Source organism: Pinus tabuliformis, chromosome Q (assembly GCF_031772625.1).
Source record: "Pinus tabuliformis cultivar Carrire ecotype Pingquan chromosome Q, CPIR1, whole genome shotgun sequence".
Classification (NCBI taxonomy): domain Eukaryota; kingdom Viridiplantae; phylum Streptophyta; class Pinopsida; order Pinales; family Pinaceae; genus Pinus; species Pinus tabuliformis.
The window spans coordinates 526,728,326-526,743,391 of record NC_142296.1 but is presented as its reverse complement, the minus strand read 5'-3'; positions in this window follow the sequence as shown (position 1 = coordinate 526,743,391).

Below are 15,066 nucleotides of genomic sequence, written 5' to 3'. Positions count from 1 at the left end.
GCCCACCTTATTTTAAGGGAGAGGGTAAAAAAGGTAAATTTAGCCCTTGAAATTAGGAGTTACAACCTTCCATTCGCCCTAATTTTCAAGAATATGTTTTATTTAAGTGAATCATATGGGCCAAATACTATATTTATAAAAGAGGTATGGAAAATTAATAAAAATATAAATAAATGAGAGGTATGGTAAATAAATAAAACATTTTTTATATTTACTCCATAAGTCACCTTATATACATGCAAGGGTGTAAATAGATAAAAATATAAATAAAGTGGAGGTATGGTAAATAAATAAAACCTCTTTTTATACTTACTCAAAAGGTATGGTAAATAAATAAAAATATAAATAAACTAGACGTATGGTAAATAAATAAAACCTCTTTTTCTATTTATTCCATAACCCTCTTTCTATTTATGAAGGCTCAAAAAAGAGGTTTTATTTAAGTGAATCCTATGGGCCAAATACCATATTTGTAAAAGAGGTATGGTAAATTAATAAAAATATAAATAAACAAGAGGTATGGTAAACAAATAAAACATTTTTTTATATTTACTCCATAAGTCACCTTATATTTACAAACACTCAAAAAATGCGTTATATTTAGCTGAAACCTATAGGAAAAATACTATGGGCCAAATACCATGGGCTAGATTATTATTAATACCATGCAAAAAAACATTATTAACCCTAATATTAGTATTAATAAAAATAAAAATGGCACATGGTATTGACCCATGGTATTCACCTAGAATGTAGCCTATTTGAATGGGGGAATTAAACCAGCATAGATCCATCTTTACTCTAGATCTACTAAGCCCAAATCGTGATATGCAAACTAGCATAGAGTGAAAAAATATTTGATCCCTCTCGGGGCTTGGTGGATCAAGAGTAAAAATGGATGTTGTAATTTAATGTATGTTAAACATTTTAACTTGGTTAAAATAAAAATCAATTATTAATTTATTAAAATTTTATAAATTACTAATAGTAATTTTTAAGCTCCAGGTTTATGATAACCCCTGGTATTGACCCATGGTAATACCATGGTATTCATGTGAGCATAGACTATTTAAAGGGGAAATTCTATCATCTTAGATCCATCTTAATTCTAGGTCTACCAAGTGCTTAGAGGGATAAATAGATTTCATCCCCCTAAGAGACGTAGATGTGGAGTTAAGATGGATATAGGTTAGTTTTTATGATAATGAAGATATTAAATAGACTTAGGAAGTTATATTGTAAAAACATCTTAAGGTGAATGGTTAAAGCTACATTTAGTCACTTCACAAAATTTAGTAAAAAATACCAATATCTCCATTAATATTGGTTTTTAACTTTTTCTAATTTAACAAAAAAAATTCAAAACAATGAAACCTTATCACTCTTTCCGCATCACCCTTGCAGAAGATTTCTCACCATTTTTCAAACATTATCAATATGATATCTTCATGAAAAAGTTTAGGTACTGATGTTGGATTAGTTGTTTGAAAAATAAGTTGGTTTGTACAACCTTTCATCTTCTGTGCTATTCTTAGTTTTTCCTAATGATCTGTAGGGGTTGGAGCCACTGCACCATATTTTCCTAAAAGGTGGAGGTTGTTCACAAAAAAGGAAATTAATCTACATGTTACAACGCTGTTAAAAATGCGAGACCTATGAGGGTAGTGAATTATGCTAATAAGCAATTTATATTGGGAGAGAAGTAATTAAATTTTATTATTTAATTGAAGATTTCCAATTAAAATAATAATAAATCTACATTTATATATTCATATATTGATTGGAAGGATTCTCACAATGGTCACTTCTTTCAATTAGATCCCCTTCAAGCCCTTGGGATACCTAATATTTTCTTATATAATATAGTTGGGGCTTGCTACTTGTTGGCGTGTTGGGGTAAACAAACTTGACGTGTTTTTTTTTATCTCGCAGTTGGAGTCTATGGAATAAGAAAGAAATTTGATAACTTGAAAAAAGTGGTAGCTTAATAAAAGTTGTAGAGAAAAGATTAATCTTCCCTACCTTGACAGAACGCGTTGTCAATATCAACACCCACAAGAACTTTGTTGTGGAATATTATCAAAACTAATAGAAGGATATGAAAGAGTGTATTGTAAGAACCTTGACAAACACGGCCACTGAAACTTGGAACATTGTTTGTAGGAAGAGAAAATTATGTTTCTTTTTCCAAACATGTATGTTAGTATATTACAGTTTAATGAATATGTTTTCTTATTATCATATATGGTTTCATACTTTAGCAAAACATTTGCCAAGAATTCACAATTTTTTATTATTCAGTAAAAGATTTGCCAAGATCTTACAAGATTTTATAATTCAGTGAAAGATTCTCCATCACTGTATAAGATAATATAATCTGGTGAGAGATTCGCCAAAAAAATTATATATACATATTATATTATTGATAAAATCGCCTCCCATTTTTCCTATGTATCATGGGGATTAGCCCATTTATTATACATATAAATTTAGGGTGGTTCTTAAAATTTTCCTTGATGATATTGGTTTCATTGAAATCAAAGGAATATTATTTTTGAGCTCTTATGGCACCAACTAGATCATTCCTCCCCACTGAGGATCCTTGGTCCTCCAAAAGCATGAACACAATATGCAATCTATTGTACTCCCCCATATGCAAAATAAGTTCCCTAACATGCCACACTTCCTTCTCCTTCACCTTTGTACTTCCGAGCCATAAGTGATGGATCAACACATGTACCCAATGCAACCTTGTAGTACCATCTTTGCAAAATACATGTTCTTCTACAAGACCAAACACGACCTAATCATACCCCATAGTTGCCAAGAGTTTATACCACACTCTTTGCTCAAGTTTACATCAAAATCATAATAAAAACCATACCCAAGCTATCAACAAAAAGGCCAAAAACATCGTCATGTTACTTTACATAAGTGATGGAAAACACATAATCACTTTTACAATTATTTCACAACATGTGATTTATAATAATATGGCTATGTTCAACTACTTATTAATCCCCATTTCTTATCCAACCAGGTTAATGGGTCTTCTTCTTGTAGTTGCTTCTTGTAGAAGTCTCCTCAATTCAACATTCTCTACTTGAAGGCTCTAATTGATGTCCTCATTTGAGTGATGAGAAGAAGATGAAGAAGAAGTATATTCACTTGAAGATGGAGATGGAGCATTTTCCTCTGCTCTCTCTTTCTCCCTTTCCTCTTTTGTTATCTTCTCCTCATAATATGCATACATTATATCTACCATGCATCCCATCCCAAGGAGGTCCTCGTAGAGATATTTTTGATCCTCCATTTTCCTTCTTGTTGCACGTTCAATCTATGGTTATCATTCACACTCGCAATTCACATCAGCGAAAAGATCGCATTGATACCAAACTTGATTCGAATTCTCTTAGCGACTGGAATTAACCAAGATTCTGTGATGTTAGCATAATTGCATGTAAAAGAGTATGAAAAAACACTTGTTCATACTTTAAAGAAAAGGAAACATAAAAGTAACCTTCAAATCAAAGAACACACACAAGTTGATAACGAAGTTCATCTAGTGTGGACTACATATTTGGGCTCGGTGTCAGGAGTGGGGAGGCTGCTTCATTAAATGTTTCAAGATGATGGTGACTACAGGACATATTCTTAATCAATACAAGGAAGAACTCCCTTAACTAGAGTGGCATGTCTCTCCACGAGACGTTCTCCTTTAAGAACTCTCACTCATAAAATCTCTTCTTCAACATGACAAAATATCAAACTCTCACATGAAGTGGCATACAAGGATCCTCTAATAAAGTGTAAAACAAGGATCTCAACAACAAATCATCATCTCACCAAAAATCAAAAGAAAACATGGGATCAGTGCATCATATACTTCCACTTTTGGGATGGCCTAAAAATGAATACCTCTGGTGAAGAAACATACAACATGGTTGAATTCCTAGTGAGAATTCATGAAATCGGATTGTAAACTTGACCCCTTTTGGACTCAATCAAATTTGGTCTCCCCAAGAATCTCAAAGATTCCTCAAAGATTCTTTTCTATGGGCTGACTAAAATGTGACTGCCCTGATGAAGAAATTGATCTCACCATCATGTTCTTTGTGACAAATTGAGAAAAATGAGTATAAACTCGACATATTTCTGACACCTTTAAAATTTTGCTCCCAAGGAATCTTAAAGATTACTCAAATATTCTTCATAGAGAATATTCTTTGAAATATTCCCTAACATATGTTCTAACAATATTCCAAGAATCTTCTTGAGATTCATGTTTTCATTGGTCTGGCTATGCCCTCATCTCTCATGTATTCTCCATGGTTCCCTTTAAACCATTTGAATGACATTTTATAACAAAGTGTGGGGCTAAATAAGACAAAGTGTGTGGTTGGAACAATGGTTGGAATAGTCATATTAAGTTACTTTTTGTTAGGGAGGTTTTGGGGTCAAAACCCATGAACTCCCAATTTTGGTTTTAATATAGTTTTCAAACCATACAATATATGGCATATGTATGACCATATTGTAAAGACTCCCCAAACCATGAGAATAAGACAAAAATGTAGGTTTTACTATGCCAAGGCCACTTGGGCCTAATTTGAGGTGCCAGGTAGAACCATGTGATTGGGCGATGTGGTGGGCTCTCATTGGTACACACTATATGCCACTTTTATCACCTACATGCGATGTATCAACTTGTGGTGCTGCCATATCACCTGCTTGTGAGTCCCCCTGGTTTTGCTGACTATGCTGCCACATTAGTTCTATGGGTCCCAGTAGGCCTACTAAATTTGATGATACATTTCATCTGTATGGCTTGCCATGTGGCAAAATGTTGTCTTTGATTTTAACTTTTTCCCAGTTTGACCAAAACTTTAAGTGACCATAACTTTTGCATACAAACTCTAATTGAGGTGTTGTTTGAACAATTGGAAATATTGCGATGAGATATTCAATATGGAATTAGTTTCATTTCAATCCAAGAAATTTTATTTTTGAGCTCCTCTAGAGCCACCTAGATCATTCCTCCTCACTAGGGAGTTTTTGGTCCTACAAAAGCATGAACACAATCTACAATCTATCGTACTTCCCCATACGCAAAACAAGTGCCCTAACAGGCCACACTTCCTTCTCCCTCACCTTTGTACTTCAGAGCCATAAGTGATTTATCAACACGTATACCCAACGCACACCTGTAGTACAATCTTTGCAGAATACATGTTCTTATACAAGACCAAACACGACCCAATCAAACCCCATACTTTCCAAGAGCTTATAACACACTCTTTGATAAAGTTTACATCAAAATCATAATAAAAACCATACCCAAGCTATCAACAAAAAGACCTAAAACATCATCATGTTGCTTTACATAAGTAATGGAAAACACATAATCACTTTTACAGTTATTTCACAACATGTGATTTACAATAATATGGCCACGATCAACTACTTATAAATCCCCATTTCTTACCCAACCAAGTTAATGGATCTTCTTCCTAGAGTTGTTTCTTGTAGAAGTCTACTCAATTCAACATTCTCTGCTTGAAGGGGAAGCTGCAGTCATGGAGAGGAGCCACAGTCATGAGAGAGAAAAACTCGCTTGAAGGGGAAGCCGCAGCCATGGAGAAGAGCTGCAGTAGAGGGTGGATGCAGTGATAAAGAGAGAGTTGCAGTCAAGCATGGAGGAGCTGCAGTTATAGCCACAGTAGCCGCATCAAGTGAGGTAGCCGCAGTCAAGAGATCAAAGGTCTGTCTACACCTCAGTTGGGTTTAAGGGTAGACAAACTAGGTATCGGATGCTAGAAAGAGCAAGAAAGTGACCTCACATCTCAAGAAGCAGGCAGACTTGAACTTTTGATGAAGAGGCATGAAACAGTAAGATAGACTTGGCATAATGGTGAGACGCAGTATCAATGGTGACAGTGATAGTGAAAGAACATAATAGTCTTGGCATTACAACAGAGTAGGCCTCAGTCCAAGGAGATCTTAGTCTCGATGAAAGAACAAACATATTCCTTATGACTATCACAATCTTGGTGCAGATGAGAAGTAGCAGTATCTTCATGATGAGAAGAAGCAATATCATAATCTCGGCATAGTTAGAAGAAGCAGTCTTATCATAATAAGAAAGGACTATCACTGCACATGATAATGAAAATATTTCATTATGGCACATGTACAGTCAGGATCCAATCTCAGTTATGTCCTTGATCTTGAAAGTCATAGTGACATGATGAAGAAGCAGCAAGTGAAAATCTCAGCGATGCAACACTGATAGCTTGACTGGTGCAGCAATCATGATGATCTTAGCATCGACAAAAGGAAGGATTGATATCTTGGTCTTGGAGGGGCAGAGTGTGTCAAGGGTCACAGTCTTGGTATTCGTCAATGGAATCTCTATAGGAATAATTTACACATGGGTTTTCCTCTCCAATAGGGAGAGGTTTTGTCCTTGGCAGAAGCCAATCATTTGTGTTCTTGTCTCTCTTGTTTTTGGTAGCAGTTTGATGAAGTAAACACACACTCTAATAATGAAAAGAATATCAAGCTAAGATAAAAATGTATAAACATTTCACAAATTGTTATCATGTATAAGAAGAATCAACCTAACTGTGCATGCCCTAGATTTTTCAACATGGTATCAAAGCGATAGGTTCAGTAGTCAAAGGAAGGGCAGAAAAGAGACATTCAATAATCAAGTATCTACAAGATATCAAAACAACTGAAGATCTATATGGCAGAATCAAACCATAGATCAGAGATCAGTCTACATCAGGCAAAGGCTTCAGATGTCAACAGTCTTCAGATCTCAGGATATGTAACAACAATTTTGATAAATCCACCCACAACTCAGTTTGTATCCTTCTTTATAAAGATCAAGGTCCAATAAGCAGTTCACAACTTCAATCATCTTCAGCAAGGGTTTTTGAAGGTCTGAAGTCAAAGTTTGGTCTATAACAACAGCCTTGGTGTCTCTCACACTCCACACCATGGCATGATCTCTACATTATAGTGATGGATCTCTTCAAAGAACCAATCGGATTCCCATTCAAAGAAGCAGATCACCTACATCATGATTTGCATGGACATGAATCAAATCAGATGTTGCACTATCCTATCACATCATGGCAAGCAACCTCTAGTTAATGCTGCGAGGACCAGATGTCACTTTTGAAGGACTTGAAGAGAAGCTTTAGCAAGGATCATATTCGAAGGAAGCATTAATGCATCTACCTCAACATCAACCAACGTGATCAAGGTGAAGATCTTGTCTTCACATATCAAGTAAGTATCTTTTATTCTATAATAAAGTTGCAAGAAGATCTATGGATTAGATAAGTCATCAAAAGGTTCTTGCAGTAGGATTGACAAAATCCTTATGAAGAAATGAAGCCAGTATATTTAGTTCTCCCTTGAAGTCAGGAAGGACCTATGAATTAAGAAAGGAGACATAAGAAGGTTACATAAGGATATACTATCTGAAATACAATAAAGAAAAATCTTCATGAGATCTTAGTTAAGATATCTGGGAGAAATGGTGAGAAAATAATCATCATTGATATTGATATTGATAAGAAAGGTAATAGATGTCCATGAACAAGAAGATTACCTCGATCAGCAGTCTATGGTCTCTATGTCAAATAGAGAAAGGCAAAGTGATGAGTTAGATATAAGTGTAGATAAGTAAAGGGAAAGTTGATAAGACAAAACACTACTATAGAAGAGGAACTCATATTGCTGGAAGGATGGAGGAAGCTGAAGAAAGGATTAGTGAAAGAGGGAGTAATAAATCTCCATTATGAATGAGATGGTGTCCCTCTCAAAAAGGATCCTATTAGAAGTCCTTGCAAATATGATCATAGTAAAATGCATTATGGCATCATAAAATCAAGAGCTCGTATGAAATCATGAAGAACATAGCTCTTGGGAATCTCGTTGTACATTGAAGGAGAGGAAGAGTTCATCCAGGTCAAAGGAAACATTTTCCAGATGGGGATATACTAGATCTTGAAAGATCTCTGATAGAGATTTTAGCGGAGGATCTCCGAGTCCGGGAAGTCAACAAATGTTTCAGCAGAAAATTCAAATCTTGGATCTCATGAAATGGTGGTTCAATGACATGAAGAATGAAGCAGATCAAGGGATTGAAGAACCATTCAATCAAGGAACCTGCTGAAAGATACCTAAAGGAAAATAAGGTATGCATGATTATAATTGTTATTTTATTTGATATTGTGATGTCATGTTCTGCGGTTGCAGATAAAATGGATCAAGCATGATCAAGAAGAGAAAGATCTCCCCCTTGGAAAGGATGCAGAAAGACATAATTCAGACTATATGAAATCAATGTAATATGTCCTCACAATGTAGTATGAGGTTATTTATGACCATTGAAGAACTATGAGAGTTACTGGGAATGAAAGACATGAGGATGAAAGAGATCGTGAGACATGCAACCATGATGAAGGCAGTCAACATCCAGAGGATCAGGAAGACTTGACCAGGAAACCTCCCGGAATGATGAGTAGACTTTGATGGAAGTCTGAAAAGATGTGGACCCTTGAAAACATATATCATTGGGAGATGTGTCAACATAGATGAAGGATGATTGATACCTACAAGAAGATGTCACTGAAAGAAGGCCATTACCAAAAGGTAATATGTGATTTGTTTTTGGTGTCTGAACTCTTGGAAAAGTGTGGGTATATGTGCGGGATCATGGAAAGGAGTTGTGAAGGATGTCACAACTATGTACCTTGTGATCTAGAGCAATCACTATTAAAAAGTGAAGACAGATGAACTTATGAAGGAAGCCCCAGATGTAAAGCCAAGGAGGACACTTTTTGGGAAAGAAGGAATGACATGACGAAGGAAAGTGATGGATGGTTGAACCCTACACATGAAGAAATTGATGACATCAAGATCGTGCATCGTCAGTCAACTAGAAGACCCTATAAAGTACTGATGATAGAATTCCTGTGTAAGAGGGAGCTCTGGGAGGTTCCTAAAAGTAAAGGAACTCGAGCAAGTTTCTGAGTAAAGAGAAACTTGGAACTCGTCCCTGGTTAAGAGGGAGAGTTAGACACAACATTCTTGTCTTTAGTTTGGAAGAAATAATGGAGGATTGTGTAATCATTTGGCATCTGACACTCTTTGAAGATGTGGTAGGGCATCCAAGACAAGAGTGGGCAAGAGGACCAATATTCTTGAGGGTTGGGAACCCAAGATGAGAATAGTCCTAGTAGGGCATACTCGGAGAACACCCAAGTGGGTATGACCCTAAGAGGGACAATGATGATGCATGTCTATCAGTCATTGGTCTCGCCAATATTGTGTGCTCTGATCTAAGTAAGAGATAGAGCTATTAATCAAGGCTTTGCTAAATGGATACAATGTTGGTTGAAATGATGCTATAACAGATGGATTGCAAATCTGATTCTTCTTATGAGAAATTCTTCAGATTGAGAATGACAAAGTACCATTATGAATACCTCCCTAGTTAAGAGGGAGTGTTGAAGAAAGTGTAACTAGGTCTAGTCTTCATAATGACATGATATTTGTATTTGATGTAATAAAAGAGAATAAATTATTTTTGTAATCTTACTGCATGGGTTTCATGAGCAAGAAGTGTCACTAGGTGAAAGACTTCTTCTTGATGTCTTTAGGATTCATTTAAATGTCAAAGAATCATGTCATGCATATAAAAACTCTTCATGAGTTTATGTAAATATGTACAAGTCTTCAAATTTGTCTAACAACCCTCCAAGACCAAGATCAATGCCTCAAAAACAAGCCTAGAAAAGTCTGCAAGAAAATCATCAAAGGATCCTCATGTCGGCTTCAATAAATAAATTAAATATGTATTTAGAAATGACACGTCGGCTCAACACAAGGTCACGTCAGTTCAAAGGTTCATGTCGGCTTGCATATATGGCACAACTATTATAAATAGCCTATTGAATAATCCACAAATGAGAGAACAGAACTCGCTTGAAGAGGAAGTCAGTCATGAAGAGGAGCCGCAGTAGAGGGTGGCTGTAGTGATAAAGAGATAGCTGCAGTCAAGCATGGAGGAGCTGCAGTCATAGCCACAATAGTTGTAGTCAAGTGAGGTAGCTGCAGTTAAGAGATCAAAGGTGTGTCTCCACCTCGGATGGGTTTAAGGGTAGACAGACTAGGTCTTGGATGGATAGAAAGAGAAAGAAAGTGACCTTGCATCTCAGGAAGCAGACAGACCTGAACTTGCAGTATCAATGGTGACAGTGATAGTGAAAGAACATAATAGTCTTGGAATTACAACAGAGTAGGCCTCAGTCCAAGGAGAGGTGTTTCCGGTCAGTTCTTAAGCTGATTGATGGCTCCAACATGTGTAAACAAGCCTTCATATGGATACTTTCCCATTTGGAATATTTCCTTTGCCACAAAAAACCTCTAACTTCGACATTTCATTTGTAGGCAAAAACTCAGCACCAGAAACACAACCACTGATATTTTTTTAATATATTCTAAATAGTAAGCTGGATTGAGCTGATTTTTTGACAAAAAGTTAATATCATCGTAACCCTTCTCCAAAAAAAAATTGAGCCAAACCCGACTAATGAATTTCGAGAAAATCTAAAAATGGATGTAGACGATAGTGGCCCGTTTCTCGGAAAATGTGAAGCATTTTGACCTGAAATTAAGTGGGTTTATTCATCTTACCTCCATACATTTATTGTAAAAATTGTTGGCATTATGAGATAAGTGTTGTCCTTGATGGCAAACCACACTGATGAAAAATCATAGTACAGAAGGTCAGCAGCAAGGAATTGATGATCAGACTATAATAAGAAGAGAAAGTTCATACACGCAGGTTCATTAAGCCCAAGTCGCGTATACAAGCAGGTTCACTATATACCAAGTCGCGTATACGCAGGTTCGCTATATACCAAGTCACGTGTACATGCAGGTTGGCTTCAGTAAAAGCGCGTGTATGTGGAAAACTTATCTTTGGTCCACGGCGGTTATTCCTTGGAAGTTGTGCCTATGGTTTTGGACCTTGGTGTCTCGACGGACGTGTTGATCCCTAGTTTTGAAGATGATGGTATTGGATTTCTATGGTTTTGGCTCTTGGTATTGAACAAGGCCTAAGGCTATATAAGGAGAAGGAAATCATTAGGCAAGTGTATCTGGAATGTCTTGAATATCTGAAGAAGCATTAGATCCAGTATGCAGGTTATGGGTTGATGATGCATTGCTTGATTTGAGCTAAGGAGGGATCTCACCGGCTGATTGAGAACAAGATCTAAGGAGAGATCGGGATCAAATGGTTTGAAATGAACTATCTTTATGATGCTTATTCTAGATCTACATACTGACGCATGTATTGTTCTATAAGTGTTATGAGTATGACTGATGTCTGGTACAGCTGCAAGTTATGAGAAATTATTTTTAGATCTGTACGCGGGTTGTCTTTGGCAAAAGCGCGTATACACGCGGGTTTGATTCATCGAAGTAGCGTATACATTGTAAAGCTTGATATTTGAAGTTGCAGATGGGTCTGATGGTTATTACAGAGTTCTGTGTCTGCTCTGTGTTCTGGTGACGGTGTTGTTAACAGGGTTTCAGTGATTCAGAGTTTGATGATTGTTTTGAGCTTCAATGATAGTTATGGGTCCAGTATGAAAATTGGATGAAAAGTGGCCTTTTAGATTATGTGTTGTGCTTCAGTGTATCCAGTCTGAAAATTGATGAAACGTGGTACCTGGAGGAAAGAAGATTTTTGGCAAGCACCTACGTACTAGTATCTAATCTAGTACAAAAGCTAAGGGAGATGTTTGGAGCATTGTAGCAGGTAGCGCCTGTGTACTAGTAAATGGATCGGCTAGTACAAGAGAAAAGGGGGTTGTAGCTCCCGTACTGGTATAAGACTGCACCAGTACAAATATTGTAAAAGGATTTTCTTATTAAGAAGAAGATTGAGATGACTTGCAGCAGGTGGTTTTCACCCACATTGGGTTTCCACCTTATATCATGGTGTTCATGTGTGTGGCTTTTGTGTGATGATCTGTTCTGTTATACTGCACCTATTTACTGTTAATATGGTTAATAATGTTCTGATGCATTTACTGAAGATAAGCTAACTGAATCATAAGATCTCTTGGTATACGCTAGTTGCAATAAACACAGTAGCGTGTACACGCGGGTTCACTTAACTGAAGTAGCGTATATGTTTCTAAGTATGAAATGAAAAAGTTTTATTGATCTGATAATACTGATTCACCCCCCCCCCCCTCTCAGTATTATTTCCAACAATTGGTATCAGAGCAGGTCCTTTGGTAGAAGCTTGATCGCTTGAAGGAGATCCGTGGAACAATGGGAAAGAAGCTTAAGAAGAAAGCTCATAAGAAGAAGAAGACATCTCAGAAGATCTATGACAGTGGGAGAGTTGATTGGGGATTAGGTATAAGAAGTTCTTCAGATTCAGAATCAGATTCAGAATCATTATCAGGTATGAATGAGTTATCCTCTGATGTTCCTGCTATATTTCCTTGTGAAAGTGATGGAAGTGATAGTGAAACTACTGAACATGCTTTTATGGGTGAGCAAGAAAAGTATCAAATAGAGGCAGTATTTAGAAGGTTTGCAGACAAAGTTAAAGATCAACAAGATCTATTGAACAAAAGGGAATGTGCTTTCAAAGAAGAAGTTACCAAACTAAAGGCCCAACTAGAAGAAGGAAACAAGGTAAGAAAGCTTCTCAAGGACAAGGAAGACCAATGTCAAAAATTGCAGCATGAAGTGACATCATTAAGAAAAGAAGTCAACGAAAGAAGCACAACCATCAAGAAACTCAAAGATAGATCCAGCTACTATGAAAATCTTGAAGCTACAATCCTCTCACTAAAAGGAGATCTTGAAGAATCAAAGAAGCAGAATATAGATCTACTCCAAGCTATTGCAAAACAAGAAAACGAAGTCACCAGCTTAAAATATCAACTAGAATGTGCCTTCCGAGTTCGTCAAATGCAGCAGGATTTGAATGAAGAACAAGAAAAGGAGATTCTCAAACTAAGGCATTAGTTGGAAGAAGGAAGGAAAGATGGAGAAGACATGAAGAAGCAATGTCTAGAAAAGGAGGAACAACTTCAAGTTGAGGTAAATATCTTGAAAGGTAAAATAGAAGAAAAGGATAAGCTGTTACGATTTCAAGATAGCTCTAAAGTCTTGGATGATATTCTTAGTAGTCAAAGGTCTCCTGCTATCAAGACTGGTCTTGGTTTTCATGAATCTGTTGAAGGTGAATCTAGTTCACAAGGTGAGGCAAGGAACCCTAAAGAGAAATATAAAATGATCAACAAGGAGATGAAAGGTCAACCCCATCAACAATCAAGGAAAGAGACTCCTCAAAGAAAATCTTTTACTCCTCCTATGAATAATGTTGAATGTTATGTATGTCATAATCTTGGACATGTTGCAGCTAGATGTAGAAGAAGAAGGGTTCAAGACCATCATGAAGAAAGATCATCACACTCAAGGTACTTTAATGGATATTGCTTTACTTGCAATATGTTTGGTCACAAAGCTGCTGATTGCTACAGGAGGAACATGAAACATGTTAGATGTTATGCATGTAACAAGCTTGGACATATAGCAAAGGAATGCAAGAACAAAGGATGGACATCACACCAAAAGAAGAAAACCTCATCACACTTGAAGATATGGAGGAAGAAGGAAGTACAGTCAGCACAATGTACTGAGACACAGCATAGCACAGACATATCAGACTCAGGGGGAGCTGAAAGTGTAAAACTTCAGTGTTCTGAATCTCATACGCAAGTTCCTTAAAGTGAAGTCGCGTACATACGCGAGTTAGACACTGCAAAGTCGCGTATATGTCAGTCTGAGGAAAAGCAGTGGGGACAGGATCAGAAAAAGGATCTGATATGATTCAGTCTATTATTTGCTCTATTGGTTACAGTCTGCTGAGGATGTGTGGAAATGTTTTGTTACTTGTATGATGTCTAGAAGTGTTTTGATCCTAACTTGAGGATGATGATGTTTTGATGCTTATTGCTGATATATGCATGATCAGATCTAACAGATGGCACTGGTTGAGGGGGAGCATATGCCTTTAGTAATTCATTGTTGGCATTATGGTTAATAATCCTTGGTGATGATTCTTATATGGCTAAATGATATATCTTGCTATGATGTGGTTGTGAGTTGTCTATGATAAACTCTCATATGATTCTTGAAGTTACATAGAAGATGTTCAGATCAGATTTATGGTTGATTCTTTGATGATGCATATATGGTGCTTACATGGTGATCTTCATAAGGACAAGGAGAAGTACAAAGCTTGAATATACATCTTCCTCACTTGATGATGAGTCACTTATATACTGCTATTGTCATATGCATAAAGATCATACAGTTATGATGCAGGCACTCATGTGGATAAGGATTGTTGTTGATGATGATATCAAGAAGCTTTGTCAAAAGAGTTTGAGCTCAAGATACATAGTGCTGATACATGGATGACTCCTCAAAGTCACTTTGTTGGAGACATGATGATGAGTTCGTGTCTATATGATGATAGGTTTATACTTACATATGATTGATGTAGATGTTCACAAGTAATGATACTTGGATCATGTAGATCTTGACGTTGATGAAATGGCTATGGTGGTTTCACATGTAATGTGAATGATTTCATGATGATGTTTAAAAGGAGGAGTTGACATCTATGTTCAGACATACCTTGCTGCAGAACATTTACAGGTTGCTGATATGAAAATGGTTGTACGCGAGTTTCATAAGGCCTATCCGCGTATATACGCTTGTTTATATGGATGCAGACGCGTATATTGATTTTTGAAGGAAATCAGCAGGAACAGATGTTGGTTGCAGAAAGTCTGATATGGGTCTGACAGAGATCATCTGGCACAGGTTCAGGGGGAGCAGATAATCTTCCAATGATGCATTGTTGGCATTATCTTTAAGCTTTTGGTTCTGGTTCACATTTGTTGTTGGTTTCAGGTGGAACAAAGGCGAAAGGAGAACAGAAGG